Source organism: Pinus tabuliformis, chromosome 5_2, assembly GCF_031772625.1.
Source record: "Pinus tabuliformis cultivar Carrire ecotype Pingquan chromosome 5_2, CPIR1, whole genome shotgun sequence".
NCBI classification, from domain to species: domain Eukaryota; kingdom Viridiplantae; phylum Streptophyta; class Pinopsida; order Pinales; family Pinaceae; genus Pinus; species Pinus tabuliformis.
The window spans coordinates 948,266,558-948,285,085 of NC_142306.1; positions in this window are offsets into that span (position 1 = coordinate 948,266,558).

The window sequence follows — 18,528 nt, forward strand, 5'->3', positions numbered from 1 at the left end:
GGTGGGAGACTTTTGGTAGTCATTGTCCTCAATTGTAGAATTTCGCAATCTGTATCTTGAATCAAACTTGCAGTGCTACTAGGTGCGAGCGCAATTGGTCTGTCTTTGAGAGGATTCACACGAAGAAGTTAAATTGTTTGGAACAAAAATGGTTAAATGATCTAGTCTATGTACAATACAACCTATGACTAAGATGCAACCAATTGTTGAACAAAACACTTGATACAACTCCCATTGTGTTGGAAGATATTGATCGAGCATCAGATTGGGTAGTGCAGATTTATTCAACAGAGTTTGATTTTGATGAGGATATTGGTCTTGATTTGGATTTACATATGGAGGCATTAGTTGAACACAATTTTCAGTTGAATGCTGATCCACTTGTACCAGGCCCAACCCGAAGTCCTCCAATTGCAACCGCAGGAACTTCCTCTACTAAGCCACGATGCAAGCACATATCTTGTCTATCTCAACATGCTGTTATTGTTAGTGCTACTGCTTCTACAGTTGCAGTTGGAGATGGTGATGAGGAGGAGGAGGAGCCATGGGTTTCCTTATCTGACTCTGATTCAGAGTCTGAGCTAGAGGATGTTGGCTTCTCTAGCAGTAGCCAGTAGTACTAGTTACTAGTGATGTTTTACAATTTACTTTTGTTTTAGAGGCCATTTAGAGCCTCCTTGGTTATGTGTTTTTGCTTTGATTTCTATATCATGTATTTATTGGACAGTACATTGGGTTCCATTTTGATATAATGGATATATTCATGAGCCTACTTTGATCATATGTTGTCCTCTCTCTATATTCTAATTCTTTGTGTTTGGAAACATGAATGAAAATCTTAAAATTATGTTTTTCATAAAATATATATATATATATATATATATATATATTTAATGTATTTTTTACAACGACCAAGTCATTGAAATCAAACCAATCGAGTCGATACCGAGTCGGATTTGGAGTTGGATCCGACCCTCAGCCGGTTCCGAACCCGAGTCGGAGTTTTAAAACATTGGGTAGACTATCTTGGACACACAATCACTTGGTTGAGAGAATATCTCAACCACACACCAATCTAGGAAACAACTAGATCTAAACAACTCCTAGATAATAGGAACAGACTCCTTTACATAGAAATAATCACAACTAAGACAAGTAGGAATTATATTTTCAAGTCGCCCCCTTAATGACTACTAGTGTGGATCTCAATCAGCAAAGATCTACATCTGGTCGAGTCTGGTAATTACACATTGTGCCTTGTTCATACAATTGTTGATGTCCATATAAAGGAACAACCATCTACTAGAATGCATGGGTTCCCAACTGATGCAACTGCCAGTCTACTAGGAAGTCCTCCACATACATGGTTCAACCAACCTCTCGATGAACTCCCCCTAAATATAAAATTTCACCTCATGGAATCTATAACCAATACGGTCCACCCAAGTGTGTTCATCCCGCATAACACACTTTTCCAGGGTGTTAAAATATCTCTAAAAGAGGGAACACATAACAAAGTTTAATGCATGCCTCTCTGGGTATTATAAAAGGTACATTAAACATTTCAAGGACCACAACTAAGCATTACAAGACAATATATGACATCTAGATTTTCTCTAATTACAATATGTGACTCATACTTTATCATGGTCATGAGTCTATTCTACAAACACAAACAAACTTTCATGCCCATTTGGATCCTTTTCCATTCATCTTAGATACACCATACCAAAACAATGTAAACTTTGAAACGGGAACTGATACTGTTACCCGTTTTGTAGAGATAGCAAAAAAGTGACCCGATTTTGAAAAGGGGTGATGCAGAATACACATGTTTTTTTTAGAGCATAGTTTTTTGCACTTTCATTTTTTTTTATGTACATTGCGTTTTAGAATGGTAGCGATTTTCATGCTAATTTTAAAAAATGGTTATTCTGCATCAGACCCCTTTTTTAAAACACCTATTTTTTGACTTTAAATTTTCTAATGTATGAAATGTAAATAATTATTTCGTAACCCTTTTTTTAAAAGACCTATTTTTTTACTTTAAATTCTCTAATGTATGAAATGTAAATAATTATTTCGTAAATTTAATAATTTTGGAAGTGATCTTCTTCTTCATATTTTCTAGTTTTTATTTTTTTTTATTTTTATTTTTGTAGTGGGGCTTCTATTGATTTGCATATTTAAAGAAGAAGGTCGATATTTTACATATTTATACATCATTAATTAAATTTTCAATAAAAAATGTTAAAAAAAAATTATATCATAAACCATAAAAGAATTTGAAAAAAAAAAACAAAATTATAAAATATATATATATATATATATATATAGATATATATATATATATATATAAGTAAATATTGAGAAATAAAAAAATATATATATTAACAAAAACTAGGAAAAAAAATAGAAACAAACTAGTTTAAAGAAAAAAATAGAAAAATAACGAAAAAAATTTAAAAAACTAGTGAAATTAATATTAAAAACAAAAAACAAAAAATGTAAAAAAAAAAACTCTCACAAACCATAAAGAATTTGGAAAAAAGAAACAAAATTAATATATATATATATATATGTAAGTAGAAATAGAGAAATTAAAAAAAAAACATTATAAAAAACTAGGAAAATAAAAAAATAAAAAATAAAAACAAACTAGTTTAAAAAAAATAGAAAATTAACGAAAAAAAATCAAAAAACTAGTAAAATTTATATTAAAAAAAACAAAAATAAATTTAAATTATAAAAAAAATAAACCCAAAAAAATGGTTATTTTTTATTAAAAAAAAACAAAAAATACAATTATCTTTTATTAAATATACCTATTTTATTTAAAAATAAATAAATATATATAATTTTTTTTAACAATCTTGTCTTTTATTAAAAAAAAAAATTAAACAAATTTTATTATTATTATTTTTTAATTTAAAAATTCAAATTATTAAAACTACATTTTATATTTAAAAAAAAAAATAAAAAGTAAACCTATATTTTTATGTTAAAAAAAAAAAAAAATTAAATTAAATTTACATTTTTTTAAACTATCTTTTTTAATTTAAAAAAAAATTAAATTTACATTTTTTTAAACTATCTTTTTTTAATTAAAAAAAAAAATTTATGTTTTTTTTTAAAATATGTTATTTATTTCAAAAAAAAAAAAAAAAAAAAAATTAAAACAAATTTTAATTTTTTACTTTAAAATTTAAAAATTAATAATTTTTTTTTTAAATTAATATATTAAAAAATTAATTATAATTATATGTGTTATAAAAAATTTAAAAAATATTATTAAACTTTTTTATTTTTTATTTATTAATTTTTTTTTAAAAACATATTAAAAAAATAAAAAATAAAAAAATATATTTTTAAAAATAATAAATTTTTTATTTATTGTTTTATTTAAAAAATAATATAAAAAAAAAAACAGCCCCCGGCCGCGCCACCGGCGGGCGGCGGGAGGGCCGTGGGTCGATTCCCAGAATCGACCCACGGCCCTCCCGCCGCCCGCTGGTGGCGCGGCCGGGGGCCCAAGGGCTTGCGTGCAGGCCCTTGGGCCCCCGGCCGCGCCCCCGGCCGCGCCACCGGCGAGCAGCGGGAGGGCCGTAAAATTTATTATTTTTAAAAATATTTATTATTTTTTATTTTTTTTATTATTATTTTTAATATGTTTTAAAAAAAAATTAATAAATAAAAAATAAAAAAGTTTAATAATATTTTTTAAATTTTTTATAACACATATAATTATAATTAATTTTTTTAATATATTAATTTAAAAAAAAAATTATTAATTTTTTAAATTTTAAAGTAAAAAATTAAAATTTGTTTTAAAAAAATTAATTTTTTTTGTTTTTTATTTATATTTTGAAATAAATAACATATGGTTTAAAAACTAAAGTTATAAAAAAAATTAAAATTTACTTTTGATTAAAATATTTTAATCGATTTTTTTATTAATTTTGTTTTTATTAATTTTTTTTAATAAATTAAAATTTAATAATTTTTATTACTACTAATTAATGAATTTTTTTTTTGTCAAATTAAAAAAAAATTACATTTAAAAAAAATATATATATCTTTAATTTTTTTTGTTTGTTTTTAAATAAATAATGAAAATTTAATAAAAAAATTTATTTATTTATTTATTCTTAAATCAAATAGACTTTTTTTTGTAAGTTGAAAATGTTCTTTAATTTTTTTTTTGTTTTATTGGAAAATACCTATATTTTTAAAATTTCGATATTTTTTTATTTTTTTTTTAATAATTTGAGCTTATTTTTGTCTTTTTAGTTTTTTCTAAATATTTTTAATATTAATTTTACTAGTTTTTAATTTTATTTTTTTGTTAATTTTCTATTTTTGTTTAATCTAGTTTGTTTTTTTTTTTGGACTAGTTTTTGTTAATGATTTTTTTAATCTTTATATTTTTACTTACTTAAATTTATATATATAAATTTTTTATTTTTTTTTTCCAAATTCTTTTATGATTAAACAATTTTTTTTTAATATTTTTTATTTATATTTTGTCTCATATATATGTATTTTTACATTTATTTTTTAAGTAATCATCATTTTAATCTTAATTTCACTATTTTTTATTTTTTATTTTTTATTTTTAGTTAATTTTCCATTTTATTTTTTTTAAATCTAGTTTGTTTTTAATTTTAATTTTTTTAAGTTTTTTGTTAATGTTTTTTTTAATTTTTCTATTGTTACCTACTTAATTTTATAGTTTTTTAAATGTATTTTTTCTTCTTTTCCCAAATTTTTTTATGGTTTACATATTTGTTTTTTTCCCCAATTTTTTGTAGATATGTTTTTTTACTATTTATTTGTTTATAATTTGTAATTTCTTTCTGGTTTTTTAATTCTTATTTTTTATAGGTTAATTTTGTTTTTTTTTTTTTTTTTTTACATTTTACATTTTTATGATTGATTTTATTTTTGATGTTTGATTTTTTTTGTTTTGTGTTTTTTATTTTATGTTTTGGTTTTAGTATATATTTTTATTTATGTTTTGTTATATTTATTTTTTATTTTTTTGTTTTGTGTTTTTTCATTGTTTTAATTTTTATTTTTATTTTTATTTTTATTTTTTGAAATTTTAATGTTTTTCGGGGTCATAATAAAATATTTTATGCTATTATTTTGAAATGTTGAAATTTCACCCTTGAAAAAAAAATTGTTATTCCAGCATCAACACTTTTCGTTTTGAGGGTGTTTTTTGCACAAAATTTACCATTGAGGAAAAAAAAATGTTATTCGAACATCAACACTTCGTTTTGAGGGCGTTTTTTGGACAATTTTTGCACCAAAAATTGGTTTTCACTGTCATTTTTAAAGCATGTTGAAAATTTAGCTTGGAAAAAAAAAGGTGTTATTCTAGCATCAACACTTTTCGTTTTTAACGCTGTTTTTGATGTTTTTTTCGGGGTTTTTTGGCCAAAGTTCCCGTTTTGAGTTTATAGTTCCTGTTTCAAAGTTTACATTGTTCCATTCATATGCTGGAACACACCACTGCTTTCCCACTTGAATATCATAGGCTTTATACTTTTGAGTCTTTGGCATATTGGTCTTGGATCTCCATGCTTCACCTGTCATCAATTAGAGTCACAAATTATAACAAAATGACTTCATATTGAGGTTGCGAATCACAATATGTATACAAAATTCTCAGACTTATTCACCTTTGCCAATACAAAAAAAACAATACCAAATAACAATATAAGCACAAGCGATGATCGTGACAGTAATGCAATATCCATTTTTACGAATCCATGAATAAAAAATGTAAACTTTGTCCTCAACTGTGGACACCACTATACTGAACACTCTGCTAACTATGGCACTGAATACCATGGTCATCAACGTCATGCCATACACTTTGTTTCTCCCAAGTTTGTCACTGAGTCAGCTGAAGAAATTCTGACCGACAAACGTTCAACACAGGGCCACGACATTCACTGATGCCGACACACAACAGGTTCAACAACACCTTTTTTCTTCACGCTACACCAGTCGATTCAACAGGGACAGACCGCCCCAAACTTCAGCTCACCAGAAAACCGCCCACACTACTATTGTGGGAACATCCAGTGTCATACATTGCTCGATGCCTTCGATTTTATCCCTGTCAGATCGTTGAGGAGATATTTTACTCATCTTGTTAGTGATGCCGAGACCAAGCACCAGATTTTCACATGTCAAATTGCTCCACGTTGCTTCAAAAACAAGCACCAATTGACCTCCTGCAGATACGATGACCTTCTTCACAGTACCAGCAGACGCCTTCAAACTTTCTTGGATAGGATGACTAGAAACCAATGCCTTCAAACCTTGTCACTGACTTTGGCGGCCCCTATTTTGTGGTCGACTGCACATCTAACAATGCACAACTACAACAATGCTTGATTTTACAAGTGGGTTTCTCCTAAAAGAACATCAGCAACAATGCTCGGCTCCAACACAGGCTCTTCCTCCTCCTACGAAAAATGAATCTCGGCCTCCTTAAAAGGGTACTTGCAAACTCCACATGAAGGATATTCTCGGCCTTCACCAAAAGAGTGCACTCAACCATCAGCTACAGGACTATGTCGCTTATGCTCAAACACAACTTGATGTCAAATTGAAAAGTGGATCTCCTCAACCCATGCTAAAACACATCTTGACGAGTAGATGTCCATAGCAGCTAAACAAAGGTTGAACACAAGAAACGGTGATGCAAAGCTCACACAGAGACGCTACCCGCATTGAGTTTGCCAATCACTCACCATAGGCTCTTCTCCAGAGCACGCAACAACACACAGGTCGTCTCTGCAGCACTGAGATTGTAAGCTCCTCTGAGTGAAACTGCAAACAGTTCAGGCACAAGCTTCGCAGGTCCAACACCATACCACAAGTCCTCCTCAAGAACGCAAGCACATTCAACGTTCTTTGACCACGTGCTGACATTCACAATAGAACAACAATTTCGCAATAGAGCAGTGGCTTAATGATTTAGAAGATCGCTTCCAATTGATCCCTACCCCTCCATCAATAGATCCCTTATGCAAGCGGTAGCACTAAAATTTCAACAAACTTTAACAAATACTTTTATTCTTTGCAAAATTTACCTGGGTCGTCCCGTGAGGGAGTCAGGCCTAGACTCGCTCTGATACCAAGTTAAAATTCAATAATGCACACTAATTCTATATTCACATCAAATAATGTTATATATAAATACATGTAGTGTTGTCTCAAGATAGGTAGACTATCTTGGACATACAATCACTTGGTTGAGAGAATATCTCAACCACACACCAATCTAGGAAACAACTAGATCTAAAAACTCCTAAATAATAGGAACAAACTCCTTTACATAGAAAAAATCACCACTAATACAAGTAAGAATTATATTTTCAAGTATTAGTGATAAAGATATGTATTCTCAATATTTTAGTGAACATTAAAATGATTGGTTCTAACATTAAATTAGAATAAAATAATAATAAACCACATCAAAAAATTACAAATTAATAAACCTTAAGATTTTCTTTCCTTTTAGTTACCTACCAGCACCTAAGGAGGCACAACCACCCTAAACAATATGATGGGTTATGCGATACAACCACCCTAAACAATATGATGGTTATGCGATACAACCACCCTAAGGGATTCCACCACTCCACTCACATCATGGAGTATGGCTTTCAACGTATTTTCGCTTAATGTTATTCCAAAATAATCACTCTACTTTTGGCACTTTCCGTGTGAAGTGATCTTTAGAGGGCCTCTAAAGTTGAGTTTAGGCATTTGTCGATAATAGTGGTGAAGACGTGTATTGCCATACTTTTTTATTTTCCACCATGAAGTTAAATTCAATTCACTACACTAACTTTGGCCGACATTAGAGGCAGATCGCATTATTAAATTCACAGCTTTTAATAGTTTTCCTACAATTATACGGATTTTATATTTTAAAATGACATAGTTTAATTAATAAATGAAATGTTTTTTAGTGGTAATTTGACACTAAATTTTTAGTATAATTGTAATTTTTTAATGTTTAAAATGCATTTTTGAACACATAAATAGATTTAACACCTTAAAAAACCCCTAAGGCACTCAAGATTTGCATGTTAAAAAACTTACACTTATGATTAAAAAAAATCCCAATTTTAAACAAAATTGATCATAAAAATATTCAGAAAATTGTCATTTCATCTATTAGTTAGACTATGCGTTTTTAAATTTATTTATAACTAAAATAAATAATATTGTATCATTTTCAAGAACATAAAGGAAATCAATAATTTAATCATTATTATAAATATTTTGTAAAATCATGATGATTCATTGTTATTAAATTGTTTTTTACTAAAATACTTTTGTATATTTTCTACTATTTCACATTAATTATCTGCACTTTTCATTTTTTACAAATATTTCGATTGATTTATTTGATATATGATTGGTTGATAAAATAAAACTCTTATTGTTGGACCATAGAGTGATGACGATGTTTTTGGGTTTGATGAGTGAATTGGTTGGTGGACTACCCTGTGCTTTGCATATAAGGGTTTCAATGATAGACTAAAGCTTAATTCACACAGTTAGAGCTCATCAAATTCTCATAATTTTCAGTGTAGTCGTGTCTTGGGTCATTCTAACATCTCCTTATTCAAAAGAGCACCTGTGTGCAATTTTAATGTCTCATATTTATTTGTTTATCAACAAAATGCATTTGCGTTTTAACATTTTTGAAGCTTGTTTACCATAAATTCTCTCTACATAGCACAAGTAGGTCATCATCATAGATCAAGTAATGAGTTAATAATAAATGTTTTATTTTTACCTATTTTTGTCAATTTGTTGGAACTGTGAAGCATTTCAATTTCTTTTAGAAACTATGTGACTCAACAATATCATCACCATTCATTTTCTTCTTGAAAACTAGTTGGAATAGCCACGCCTTTAAATTTCACATAGAATGACGTTTGTGTATCTATTTTGTTGTTTTTCATGGCTATTTGAAATTGGTTAGGACTTTGAAATATTAAAATCAACTATATCTAACTTAAACTGGTAAATTTGGAGTTAGATGAGATGGTTGAACCCTACTATTTTTTAATATAGTGTCATCTATGGTTAAGAAAATGAGGTCTCTACTTTCAACATTTTCCATACACAACTAGTTGGAATGTCTAGGTCTTTTCAAATTTAAGAGTAATATTTGTGACCCAAAAATGTTGTTTTGTTATTTTCTTACAAAGAGCTAATTGGTGTTGTTAGAGCCATTAGTACTTACATAATGCAATACATTTGATCAATACACAATATTTTGTGTCATTTTAACTATTAGTTTGATTATTAAGGTCTTTTGTATGTCATCTAGCTCCAATTATAATTGAACATGTCGGAAACATAATCCTCTTGTGTTATTTATTCCTAGATCATTCACTTGAATAGAAAGCGAAAAGCCTCAGGTGAAGGTCAATAGTCATAGGAGTCCAAGAAGCCTTGGAAGATGGAAACCAAGGGTCGGCAAAATGTGTATTAATGTGTATATCATGTGAATAATATGCATCTCACATTTATCCTAAATTTGTTCTCTATTTTTGTGAGTGTTCAAGAGAATAAAACCCCCTATCTCTCTCTTTTTTCTCAAACATTAGTTGAAGGATCCCTTGGTTTCACTGAATAATATGTGATAAAATCCAAAATATTGTTTTCCATTTCCTCTAACAACTATTTGGGGTTTTAGTTTGGAAAGACTCAAGGTTTAAACATAAGTGTGAACAATCTATCATCCATTCATTTATCAACAACTAGTTGGCATGGACAAGCCTCTTGAATGTTCATGATTTAGTTTGTGTGATAAAGTGTGGGAAGATTATATTTTGTCTGAATAACTACCTAAAGTGGCTTAGCCCTCTAAAAAGTAATATGTATGATGTTGTAAGGCTAGTTACTATTATTTTTTTCTCATTTTAACAAAGAGGCCAAGTGGTAGGCCATTTGCATATCACAAAGTTATGAGTGTGATCAAACAAAGCTAGTCTTCCCCTATTTCATCTCAAAAAGGGGATCACAAACCTCAATTGGGCCTCTAATACTATGTAAGCTTAAATTATTATTATTTTATTAATATTATTATGCCCCTTGACTTTTATAGACTACTCTGACCATCCAAAAAACAACTAGTTTTACCTAACTTATTGATAGGTAATTGAAGTGGAAAATAATTTTGAATTTTGGATAAAGTAATATATGTGATAAAGCTATGATTACCTTATTTACTTTTTTTGGCAAGCTTTTAAGGTTATGTCATTATAGATTCTGCATACTTAAGCACAAACATTCTCTTGCTCAAGTTACAAAAGACATTCTAGAGACACCTTTCCCTTATTTTCTTGCCTTGAAATTTTTTCTTAGAACACAATTTTGAGTTTTTTAAAGTCAAGTCGATTTCGTTGTGTTGAATACTACAGAACATGGTGAATCATCTCTCTTTGTGGCATATATTTGGCAACTGTATACTTTATGACTTCTTATTAGATTACATGAATCTTTGATGGGGAAATGATACATCAATAATCTTGGTATATTTTGATTTTTTCTTGAAGCTCAGTCTGGAATTTCCTACAAATTAACTATATTCTTTAACAACTATCTTCCCCTCACAGAGCTAGTTTTCTATTTACTTAAAATAGCATCCTGCATTTTAGTCATTACAAATAATTCGTAGGGACACTAAGTAGCTTTATAGGCCTCTAGTTAGAAACAAATACCATGTATTTTTCTTTAATAAGTAAGTTGAATTACTCATAAAATAAACTTTCTTGATTTGGTTTAATATTCAAAATAATTTATGAACTACTAGCCTTGAGGGTTATCTCAATTAGTTGATCCATTGTTGTTAAAGCACCTTTGTTACTGAGACTCAGGTCACAGGTTTAATTCTCTCGACACTCTCAAGGTCAGGCTCACTGGTTGAGCCAGCAAGAGGTGAACCCTTTGGATGGATCTGCCTAATATAAAGATTCCATGGATGTAGCAACCACTAATATTTTAGGTCTATGAACCACATTATATATATATATATATATATATATATATATATATATATATATATATATATATATATATATATATATATATATATATATAGATATATATATATATATATCGAGAGAGAGAGAGAGAGAGTTGAACTTGTACTGACATATTGTTCTCTTGTTTTTCAAAAACACCTAATGTGGGGTCTCTAGAGATGATTTTTCAGAACAATCCCCTTGAAAAATATGGAGATGGAAACTTTTTAAGAAAAATAATATTTGATAGTGATAGCTCTTGCACATACCTCATAAATCAAGTTTATGGTGCTTTCCTCCTAGCTATAAGTATCACAAATGACCATTTCATTGTGTTATGAGGACTTTGTCTCTTTCTGATAAGAAAAGGTTAAAAAGTTAAAGAAAACCTATTTGGGAAACAATTGCAACAAGATTTACTACACTCAACCTTACCACTCTATTGGAAAAGGAAAAATAGGTTCAAGTAAAGTTTTTTGCTTAAAAGTTTGGGAAATCAAGTAAAAGTTCAATTTCAACAATTCAATCTCAAGTATACTTAGAGTATAAATTATAATTACTATGAATAGAAAGTTGAGTGCGAGTTCAATTCCAACATTTAAATCTCGAGATTATTTAGAGTACAAATTATAGAATTTGATCATTGGCAAGATATTAGTATCTGGAATTCTTCCTTAATTTTGTGAAATGTATCAGCTCTGTTGTAGAGGTTGTATCATACTTTAAGTTGTTAACACTCAAATTTAGAAGCACAAAAACAAAACAGAGAGGATTTTTTCCATAAGTTTATTTGGTTGTCGATGTAAGCATGCTTAAGTTTTAAAATACTCCATGAAAACTACTGCTTCCCACCATATGTGATTGTAACATAAGTTATCATTCGTGGATCAACAATATGAGTTTGCTAAAGAAGATATTTCTGTGGAAGCTATTTATTGATCAACCTTAATGATAAAAATAAAATAAAAATAAAAAACACTAATGAATGAGTCTCAATGCACAAAAAAAAATCTAATATCTTCTTGGGAATCATGAATTGTACAACATTGGATTTTGTGGGCACAAATGTTCTGGGTGGTAATGAAACACCATATTATTTTGTTGCTTTTTGGTTGTGTTTATGTCAATCCAATTTTTCTACAAACATGGCCGCAAATGAACCTGGGTGGAGTTGTATATAGGGTGTTTGAGACATGTCTCTAATCTACATGTTGGTGATGGTGTTAAGATAATGTAACAAAATTGTGTTGTATTTTACAAATATATATTTGCAGGGGTACCTTGTTGTTTATGACAATGAGAAAAACTAGATAAAATGGACTCACTCATATTGCCAAAATCCTTTCCAAGTTTTGAACCTTCTCCCTTATTTTATCTATGATTCTTATTCTATAGGATTTAGTACAATATTTATCATTTTTTATATGAATTTGTACATGAAAGAGATATGTCAAACTAAGAACTAGTAACTAATTCTTCCTGAGTAAAACATTGATGGAATTTTTTATTTGTCAAATAAAAGAATAGTTGCATATATATTTTTTATAAACATGCATTTTGGAAATCTTTCATCAGTTATATGCATTTTGGAAATCTTTCATCAGTTATAATTAGTACTGCATCATTATTTTTTTTGGTTATGCAATTCCCTTTTATCAAAACACTTCCAATAATGTGCTTGCTTTGGAGTTGAATAGAGGGAAATGTATTCCCATTTTTGTCTTCACCCCCTAAATAAAACAAGTGCTACATAGTAGCTTGTCCCTGCCCCTTTGTAAAAAAATAGTGAAACAATTTGATTATTGCGATAAATTAAAAGAATTAGCAACTAAGCTTTGTAAATGTAGTTGTAAAATGTATCTTTGAAGCAGTTATCAGATTATTGTGATATATTAAATAAAAGAATAAACAACTAAGCTTTGTAAACGTAGTTGTAAAATGTATCTTTGGGTAGGATTGGTTTCAATATATTTCAGAATCTTGAAAATTATTATTTAATATACATCTTAACTTTAAAAATTAAGAAATAATGCAATGTATTATTTTTAAATAGTTGTTTGTAGTATATAGTTTATTTTGGATGTTGTTTGAAATATTAGATGTTATAACTATATTATGTAAATATAGAATGATAAACATATTTAGTGACGATAAAGATATAAATTTTAAATTTTAAAAAAATTAATTTAAAAAAAAAATTATTTATTATGGAGATTTCAAAACTAGCTTGCAAAATTATTAGACAACTTTTATGTTAATTATAATATTAAAATTTTTAATTAATATAAAAATTATTTTGCTACCTTTTAATAAATAAATCTATCAATTACCTAATTATGTGATGTCTCACTCACTTAATTATGGAATGCAATAAAAAAAAAAAAAAACTAATTTTGATGTGACCCATGTACTATTGGCTCAGTATTTGAAGCATTGGGCAATAACATGTCCAAATTGAGAACCAACCATGAGAGATAAATTCCAATAAAATAAATGGCAAAAAATACAAAAATAAATTTTAAAGTTGCACTTTGTTAAATTGAAAAACATTTATCATGTTTAACTGAATTAATAGACAGTCAACAAATACCCCATGCATAATACCTGCCTAGGGGTAGGAATAATAAAATGGAACTAGTGTAAAGGTAAGGGAACTAGAATAGGGGAAATTGAAATTCATTGATGTCGCTCTAATTCAACTCAAGGAGAGCTCCTCCAACGAGAACAAAAGTATCATGAATGGTCTTCACGTGTGTATTCCAACAGGGAAAATATATGCAGATCAAAAAATTCAAATGGGCATTGGATGATTGCAACAATGCCCTTCAGATCAATCTTGGCCATCTCAAAACATTATATATAAGAAATTTTGTACATATGTTTTCTTCAAAATAAAAAATATATGAAACCAATTTCAGTCAGCATGATTGTTTTAGCAGTCTCTAGCTATTGTCATCTCCTCACTAACCATCCCCACCTTCCAAATTTGAGTTGACTGGAAGCAGCAAGTATCATGTGTATTCATGTCAAATTTGAGTTAGATGGAAGCGACAAGCATCATGCTTATCCATTCCTCCAAGCCCATTGAGAGAGAAGAAGAGATTACCATTCCTTAACTCGCAGTCCTCGTTCCTTACTGCAGTGCGTGGCTAGTGCAAGAATTGGGGCTTCATGTGCAAGTGCAGAAAATTTATTCTTGAGCACTCTTTGAGGACATCGCTAAAACCTATAATTAACCTAATATTTGATAAATTGATTGTTACAAAGTGTCATCAAATAGCTACCGTATGTGGATCTTCTAGCAGATGCAGAATTTTTAAACCTTTCTGTAGAGGTAGAGGAGATCATACAAAGTTCCCTCGTGCTAAAACTGGAAAAGAGAGGCTATAGATTTTGTGTCTACATATATGGAAACAAAAGGGTCCAAAATCAACTTCGTTTTTACCATGTTGAATGGTAACTTTCCTTCCTAGCAAAAATTTATGGAGGCTATTCAAATCATTGTGCCTGGGGACTTTTTAAATATGGAATTGGCAATTGGGAAATTAAAAATTTTCCATAGTTTGAGGAATGAAAAAGAAGCATTTGAAGATTTTTATGTAGTATCAAAAACAAGACAGATGAAGACGAGCAGAACGCTGGAGCAGGGACGAATAGCTAGGGTTTATAGGTGCTGAACTCCATGGAAGGGCGCAAAGGAGGGAGCTCCACTCCCTCCTACAAGCAGGCTATAGCCATCCGAGGTAAGAAGCCAATAGAAGAGGTCAGAGGTCTTGCAGAAGAAGGGAAAGAAAGCATGGAAGAAGAGCAAGAGGGAATCAAATCAAGGGAGAATAATAGCACAAAAGAAAAGGAGGAAGAAGACAAGGAACAGGGAGCAAAAACCAAGGCACAGAAGGGACCATGTAAACCCAAAACTGAAGTCACACCCAAAGTAGTTCTGAATGATCCTGCTCTGCAGGCACATAGGGACCACATGCGGACATATGCTATCATTTGTAAATTCATGGGAGTATGGCCCACTGAAAAGGCATTACAGACATGGATTAAATACCACTGGAAACCAAAAGGAAGCATTGACCTACATCTTGGGTCAAAGGGATTCTTTACTGTGGTCTTCACAAATATTGAGGATAAAGACAGAGTGTTTGAAGGAGGGCCCTACTTCTACGCAGCAGCAGGCCTCTACATGCAGCCGTGGATGATGAACTTTGTCCTGGAGCGGGAGACTTTCACTTCGGTTCCGGTCTTGGTAAGACTTTACTCCCTTCCTCTTGATTACTGGCAAACAGAATCGTTAACCGCCATAGGAAATAAATTAGGGAATTTTTTCAAAGCTTCTGAAGCCACTAGAAGTGGAAAATACACTTCCTATGCACGAATTTGTGTGGAGATAGATCTCTCCGGAGCTCTACCGAATGAGGTCATTTTGGAAGTTTTTGATGAAGAATGGGTACAAACAGTAGACTATGAACATATTCCATTTAGATGTCACAGATGCCATGAGCATGGGCACTTTTTTAGGGATTGCCCTCTGAGTAAAATAGAGAACAAAAGTAAAGCTACCACAATGAAAGATACTGAAAGCTTTCACAAAGTGAGCCATAGAGGAAAAGGGGGCAAAAGGGGACTTAAGCAACATCAAGCAGAAGGGCCACAGGCCAGTCTGAACAGGTACCAAGTACTCGAAGAAGAAGAAGAGATAACAAAAGTAGATCAGGGAATGGAGGGAAGTCCAGTGGAGAAGGAGAAAGAAGAAGACAAAGATCAAACAAAGGATAATAATAAACAAAAAGAGGCTATGATGAGTGATGTAGAACTGGAGATGGACCAGGAAATGACCCAGAGCGAGATGGAAATGGAGGACCATGAACTACAGGAGATTCTTGATAGAGAACACCTAGATTTGGAAGGGTTCTTGAAACAGGGAACCATGGGAGGGGTAGACTCATTACCTCAAGAAGAGTTCACTAGAGTACAGCAGCTGTACTTATGGAAAACTCAGGCTAAAGGGATGGATAGGCAAAGTAACACTGAAAGACAGGGTAATGAAGGTGTGAAAACTATGAAAAACACACCAGGATTAGCACCTAGATACCCAGGAAAGAAAAGAGGCAGAAAAAAGCAGAATGAGCTTTTGATGGAATGTGGAAAGCTAATGATAGATTCAGGTAAGATGAAAGACCTAACCAGTTACTCCTTCACAAATCTTTAATGATGAAGTTCACTTCTTGGAATATCAGGGGTCTAGGTAGTAAAAGGAAACAAAGATTACTTAGTAACAGAATGAAACAAGAAGCTCCAGATATGATTTTTATCCAGGAAACTAAATGTTCCATTCAAAAAATTAAAGAAATATATAGCAAATGGCTCAATCGATTTGAGTTTCTAGAAGTCAAGGCAGAAAATACAGCAGGAGGCATACTAACTCTTTGGAACCCCCAAAAGATTGGTATAATAGATGCTGAGGCTTCTAGAAATTATTTATCAGTGGTTATTCAGCCTGTGGGGGATAGGGAGACCTATCTGGTCACGAATGTTTATGGCCCTCAGAGAATGGATGACAAACTCAGGTTTCTAGATTCTCTTGTGGATCTCAGAGAGAGATATGTAGGAATACCATGGATTATGGGTGGGGACTTCAACATGATCAAATCACTATCGGAGAAAAAAGGGGGAACCAGAACTCTAAACAAAGACTCCTTATCATTTCAAACTTTTATGGATAATATGAAGCTAGTTGACATTGTTTCGAGTAATGGTCTCTTTACTTGGAACAATAAAAGAGGAGGAGAGTCTCAAGTAGCCTCAAAGTTAGACAGATTCATCATCTCAGAGGACCTTATGCTCAATGATAAGGAAATGGTAGCAAGAATTCTCCCCTTTGGAGGATCAGATCACTGGCCGGTTCAACTGGAGGTTCAGGGCATTGGTACCCCCAGGAATAGACCTTTTAGATTTGAGAATATCTGGCTCACCCATCCAGATTTCATCAGCAACATTACAAGTTGGTGGTCTGAATATTTGCATATTTAGGGTACAAGAATGTTTCTTCTACACAAAAGACTAAAACACATCAAGCTCAGGCTAAAAGATTGGAACAAGAATGAATTTGGCAATATTTTTGAGGGAAAAAAGGTTGTTGAAAACAAATTGCAGGAACTCAACCAAACCCTTATCACAGATGGCTTTGATAAAGTCAGAAATGATCAAGCCACCAAATTTCAGCAAGACTGGGAGAACTTATGTAAACAAGAGGAAATATTTTGGAGACAAAAATCTAGAGTGCAATGGCTAAAAGAAGGAGAGCGAAACACCAGATTTTTCCACAGACCCACCTTGGAAAACAGAGCTCATCTCATCGATCAAGGATGAGGGAGGGCAACTTCTTAGTTCCCACGAAGACATAGAAGCTGTGTTAGTTCAGCACTTTCGTGGGATAGCAAAGGAAACCATTTCAGACAGAGAGCATTTCATCAAGGACTTAACAAGACATATACCTAGACTGGTGTCTAGAGAGGATAATTTCAACCTCAATAGGCCAGTGACTGAAGAGGAGGTCAGTGAGGTCCTCAAGGAAATGTAGAATGGTAAAGCGCTAGGCCCTGATGGTTTCAATGTAGATTTCTTTAAGACTTGCTGGAATATTGTTAAAAAGGACATTCTAAATGTAGTAGAAGATTCCAGGAGGAATAGAACTATTTTGAAGGTACTCAACACCTCCTTCATCTCTCTGATCCCTAAACAGGACAATGCCCAAACTCCAGATAAGTTTAGACCCATAGCATTGTGCAATGTGGTTTACAAGATAATATCCAAGGTTGTTTCCAATAGACTCAAACCTCTTCTTCCTACTCTAGTGTCTGGGGAACAATTTGGTTATGTGGAAGGCAGGCAAATTCTCAATAATATCATTCAAGCACAGGAGGTGGTGCACTCACTGACTAGCAACAAGAAGGCTGGAATGATCATGCAACTGGACCTAGCCAAAGCTTATGATAAGTTGAACTGGACCTATATTAGGAGGGTTCTTATTACTTTTGGGTTTGATCATAACTGGGTTAGATGGGTCATGGCCCTGGTAACTTCTTCTAGCTTTTCAATTTTGGTAAATGGTTCTCCCTCCGAGACTTTTATTCCTTCAAGAGGCCTCAGGCAGGGTGATTCGCTCTCTCCCTTTCTCTTCATACTCATGATGGAAGGACTTGGTCAGTCTATCAAGCAGGCAAAAGAAGTCGGCAAAATCAAGGGTCTCCAACTTTCTGAGAATGGATAGTCCTTGACTCATCAACAATTTGTTGATGATACCATGTTGCAGGGAATCCCCACGGTCAAAGAAGCTCTTGCATACAAACAACTCCAGAGTGACTTTGCCATGGATACAGGTATGGAGGTTAATCTTTCCAAATCTAAGATTTTTTTCTTTAATACCAATATTACTATTCAAAGGAATATC